This window comes from Salmo salar, chromosome ssa14 (assembly GCF_905237065.1).
Source record: "Salmo salar chromosome ssa14, Ssal_v3.1, whole genome shotgun sequence".
In the NCBI taxonomy this organism is placed as follows: domain Eukaryota; kingdom Metazoa; phylum Chordata; class Actinopteri; order Salmoniformes; family Salmonidae; genus Salmo; species Salmo salar.
Genome location: NC_059455.1, coordinates 88490096 through 88496095, shown reverse-complemented (window position 1 = coordinate 88496095; position 6000 = coordinate 88490096).

Sequence of the window (6000 nt, the reverse complement as noted above, 5' to 3'; positions counted from 1 at the left end):
GCCAATAATTATATGCATATTCTAGTTACTGGGCAGGAGTAGTAACCAGATTAAATCGGGTACGTTTTTTATCCAGCCGTGTCAATACTGCCCCCTAGCCCTAACAGGTTAACTGATTTTTGTCCTCTGACGTCCTTGGGTAAGCAGAGGGAGTCTGGAAGGGCATCAAGTAATCTTTGGGTTGTCTGAGAATTTATAGCACGACTTTTAATGCTTCTTGGTTGGGGTCTGAGCAGATTATTTGTTGCGATTGCGAACGTAATAAAATGGTGGTCCGATAGTCCAGGGTTATGAGGAAAAACATTAAGATCCACAACATTTATTCCATGGGACAAAACTAGGTCCAGAGTATGACTGTGGCAGTGAGTAGGTCCAGAGACATGTTGGACAAAACCCACTGAGTCGATGATGGCTCCGAAAGCCTTTTGGAGTGGGTCTGTGGACTTTTCCATGTGAATATTAAAGTCACCAAAAATTAGAATATTATCTGCGATGACTACAAGGTCTGATAGGAATTCAGGGAACTCAGTGAGGAACGCTGTATATGGCCCAGGAGGCCTGTAAACAGTAGCTATAAAAAGTGGTTGAGTAGGCTGCATAGATTTCATGACTAGAAGCTCAAAAGACGAAAACGTTGTTGTTGTTTTTTGGGGGGTAAATTTAAATTTGCTATCATCAATGTTAGCAACACCTCCGCCTTTGCGGGATGCGCGGGGGATATGGTCACTAGTGTAACCAGGGGGTGAGGCCTCATTTAACCTGTTGGGTCTAGGGGGCAGCATTTGCACGTCTGGATAAAAAAAATGGTTACTAATCCTACCCAGTAACTAGAATATGCATATACTTATTATATATGGATAGAAAACACTCTAAAGTTTCCAAAACTGTTTGAATGGTGTCTGTGAGTATAACAGAACTCATTTGGCAGGCAAAACCCTGAGACATTTTCTGACAGGAAGTGGATACCTGATGTGTTGTATTGACTTTAAACCTATCCCATTGAAAAACACAGGGGTTTAGGAATATTTTGGCACTTCCTATTGCTTCCACTAGATGTCACCAGCCTTTACAAAGTGTTTTGAGTCTTCTGGAGGGAGATCTGACCGAACAAGAGCCATGGAACGGTGATGTCCCATTAGACACCTGGCGCGCTAGTTCATGTTGGGTACCCTCGTTCCAATACGTTATAAAAGAGTATGCATTCGTCCACCTTGAATATTATTCATGTTCTGGTTAAAAAGGCCCTAATGATTTATGCTATACAACGTTTGACATGTTTGAACGAACGGAAATATATTTTTTCCCCTCGTTCATGACGAGAAGTCCGGCTGGCTTACATCATGTGCTAACGAGACGGAGATTTTTGGACATAAATGATGAGCTTTTTTGAACAAAACTACATTCGTTATGGACCTGTGATACCTGGAAGTGACATCTGATGAAGAGAATCAAAGGTAATGGATTATTTACATAGTATTTTCGATTTTAGATCTCCCCAACATGACGTCTAGTCTGTATCGCAACGCGTATTTTTCTGGGCGCAGTGCTCAGATTATTGCAAAGTGTGATTTCCCAGTAAGGTTATTTTTAAATCTGGCAAGTTGATTGCGTTCAAGAGATGTAAATCTATAATTCTTTAAATGACAATATAATATTTTACCAATGTTTTCTAATTTTAATTATTTAATTTGTGACGCTGACTTGACTGCCGGTTATTGGAGGGAAACGATTTCCTCAACATCAATGCCATAGTAAAACGCTGTTTTTGGATATAAATATGAACTTGATAGAACTAAAAATGCATGCATTGTCTAACATAATGTCCTAGGAGTGTCATCTGATGGAGATTGTAAAAGGTTAGTGCATCATTTTAGCTGGTTTTATGGTTTTGGTGACCCTGTCTTTGACTTGACAAAACATTACACACAACTCTTGTAAATGTACTGTCCTAACATACTCTAAATTTATGCTTTCGCCGTAAAACCTTTTTGAAATCGTAAAACGTGGTTAGATTAAGGAGATGTTTATCTTTCAAATGGTGTAACATAGTTGTATTTTTGAAAAATTTGAATTTTGACATTTATTTGGATTCAAATTTGCCGCTCTTGAAATGCACCTGCTGTTGATGGAGTGCACCACGGGTGGCACGCTAGCGTCCCACCTAGCCCCAAGAGGTTAACACAGTCAATTCATCAGGCTTAAGCCATGTTTCAGTCAGGCCAATCACATCAAGATTATGATCAGTGATTAGTTCATTGACTATAACTGCCTTTGAAGTGAGGGATCTAACATTAAGTAGCCCTATTTTGAGATGTGAGGTATCACAATCTCTTTCAATAATGGCAGGGATGGAGGAGGTCTTTATACTAGTGAGATTGCTAAAGCGAACACCGCCATCTTTAATTTTACCCAACCTAGATCGAGGCACAGACACGGTCTCAATGGGGATAGCTGAGCTGACTACACTGACTGTGCTAGTGGCAGACTCCACTAAGCTGGCAGGCTGGCTAACAGCCTGCTGCCTGGCCTGCACCCTATTTCATTGTGGAGCTAGGGGAGTTAGAGCCCTGTCTATGTTCGTAGATAAGATGAGAGCACCCCTCCAGCTAGGATGGAGTCCGTCACTCCTCAACAGGCCAGGCTTGGTCCTGTTTGTGGGTGAGTCCCAGAAAGAGGGCCAATTATCTACAAATTCTATCTTTTGGGAGGGGCAGAAAACAGTTTTCAACCAACGATTGAGTTGTGAGACTCTGCTGTAGAGCTCATCACTCCCCCTGACTGGGAGGGGGCCAGAGACAATTAATCGATGCCAACACATCTTTCTAGCTGATTTACACGCTGAAGCTATGTTGCGCTTGGTGACCTCTGACTGTTTCATCCTAACATCGTTGGTGCCGACGTGGATAACAATATCTCTATACTCTCTACACTCGCCAGTTTTAGCTTTAGCCAGCACCGTCTTTAGATTAGCCTTAACGTCGGTAGCCCTGCCCCCTGGTAAACAGTGTATGATCACTGGATGATTCGTTTGAAGTCTAATACTGCGGGTAATGGAGTCGCCAATGACTAGGGTTTTCAATTTGTCAGAGCTAATGGTGAGAGGCTTCGGCGTCTCAGACCCCACAACGGGAGGAGCAGAGACCAGAGAAGTCTCGGCCTCTGACTCCGACTCGCATAATGGGGAGAACCGGTTGAAAGTTTCTGTCGGCTGAATAAGCGACACCGGTTGAGCATTCCTACAGCGTTTCCCTCCAGAAGCCATGAGAAAGTTGTCCGGCTGTGGGGACCGTGCGAGGGGGTTAATACTAACGTTACTATCTGTACTTACTGGTGGCACAGACGCTGTTTCATCCTTTCCTACACTGAAATTGCCCTTGCCTAACGATTGCGTCTGAAGCTGGGCTTGCAGCGCAGCTATCCTCCACGTAAGGCGATCGTTCTCCTGTATATTATAAGTACAACGACTGCAATTAGAAGGCATCATGTTAAAATGTTAGGGCTAGGGAGCAGTATTGACACGGCTGGATAAAAAACGTACCCGATTTAATCTGGTTACTACTCCTGCCCAGTAACTAGAATATGCATATAATTATTGGCTTTGGATAGAAAACACCCTAAAGTTTCTAAAACTGTTTGAATGGTGTCTGTGAGTATAACAGAACTCCTATGGCAGGCCAAAACCTGAGAAGATTTCAAGCAGGAAGTGGCCTGTCAGAGAAGTAGTGTTTCATCTTGGCTCTTTTTATTGAAGACTCAGGATCTGTGCAATAACGTGACACTTCCTACGTCTTCCATAGGGTCTCAGAGCTCGGGAAAACATTGACCGATATCGAGGCAGGCTCTGGCTGAAACACTTTATCGCTTTTGGCAAGTGGCCGCTCAGAGTACTATGGGCTTAGGCGCGTGCCCGCTTCGACCGAATGGTTTCTTTTCCTTTGTCTGTTTATCTAAATGCAGATTCCCGGTCGGAATATTATCGCTTTTTTATGAGAAAAATGGCATAAAAATGGATTTTAAACAGCGGTTGACATGCTTCGAAGTACGGTAATGGAATATTTAGAATTCTTTTGTCACGAATTGCGCCATGCTCGTCACCCTTATTTAGCCTTTAGGATAGTGTCTAGAACGCACGAACAAAACGCCGCTGTTTGGATATAACGATGGATTATTTTGGACCAAACCAACATTTGTTATTGAAGTAGAAGTCCTGGGAGTGCATTCTGACGAAGACAACAAAGGTAATAACATTTTTCTTATAGTAAATCTGACTTTGATGAGTGCTAAACCTGCTGGGTGTCTAAATAGCTAGCCCTGTGATGCCGGGCTATCTACTGAGAATATTGCAAAATGTGCTTTCACCGAAAAGCTATTTTAAAATCGGACATATCGAGTGCATAGAGGAGTTCTGTATCTATAATTCTTCAAATAATTGTTATGCTTTTTGTGAACGTTTATCGTGAGTAATTTAGTAATTCACCGTCAGTGTTCGTGGGAATGCTAGTCACATGCTAGTCACATGCTAATGTAAAAAGCTGTTTTTTGATATAAATATGAACTTGATTGAACAAAACATGCATGTATTGTATAACATAATGTCCTAGGGTTGTCATCTGATGAAGATCATCAAAGGTTAGTGCTACATTTAGCTGTGGTTAGGGTTTATGTGACATTATATGCTAGCTTGAAAAATGGGTGTCTGATTATTTCTGGCTCGGTACTCTGCTGACATAATCTAATGTTTTGCTTTCATTGTAAAGCCTTTTTGAAATCGGACAGTGTGGTTAGATTAACGAGAGTCTTATCTTTAAAATGGTGTAAAATAGTCATATTTTTGAAAAATTTAAGTAATATCATATCTAAGGTATTTGAATAACGCGCCACAGGATTCAACTGGCTGTTGAGTAGGTGGGACGCAAGCGTCCCACCTAGCCCATAGAGGTTAATGTTACTTAGCTTCGGCTGTTTGAAGTCCTGACGAACCATGTCCAGATAAAACCTCCGGGGTGAAAAAGTTGAATGAAAAAAGTTGAGTCAAGGAAAAACTAAAAATATAAACGGTAATTAAAATGTAAAAACCGTGAAGTAGTCAGGTAGAAAAGTAAGATCGGCAACAAAACGCACAGCAGCACGTAAACAAGTCTGCAAGTTGTGACCGGAAACAGGAAAGAAATGTCCCTTGAATGTTTTTGTACTCCTACCGGAGAGCTCTTCCTTGTCTACACCCATTCAGCATCATTCAAATCCTATTAAGTGTTAGCCCCACCCATCTCTTTAAGGATTCTTATGTGAGGCCATATGCTAAACAGAGTAAGATAGTGGAGTAAACAACCAAAGATTTCAAGATTAAAAGTGTTGAAAGTAGTAGCTTTTGTCTAGACATGTACACATGTTCATTTAATACAATAGATGACCATAATCTCCCCCAGACACACCTGGCTAACTTGATGGGTCATGTAATCATCTGGCAAGTGGAGTATTTTGTTTAGACATGTAGCTAGCTAGCTTGCTAAACAATTAACCTAATGGTGCTTTCAAGACAACTGGGAAGTTAAACAAATACAAGGTCAAATCATAACATCATTGATCTTCAGGTCTGAAAGTCGGGGCTCTAGAAAGAAGCGTGAGTTCCCGAACTGGAATTCCAAGTCGGAGCTCGTTTTTTCCCCCCAGTTATCTTCGGAGAGTCGGAGAGTTCTAAACTGTTTTGAATGTGGCAATAATCCCAACCCTTACTACTAACAATACAAACTGATCGTCATAGCTAGCCACCATGCATGAATCTACATGTACACTCTTAGAAAAAATGGTTCCAAAAGGTCGCTTCGGCTGTCTCCATACGAGAACCCTTATTGGTTCCAGGTAGAACCTTTTTTGGTTCAAGGTGGAACTTTTTTGGGTTCCATGTAGAAGTATCTGTGCAAATGGTTCTACCTGGAACCAAAAAGGGTTCTTCAAAGGGTTCTCCTATGGGGACAGCCAAATACCTATTTTATATTCTAG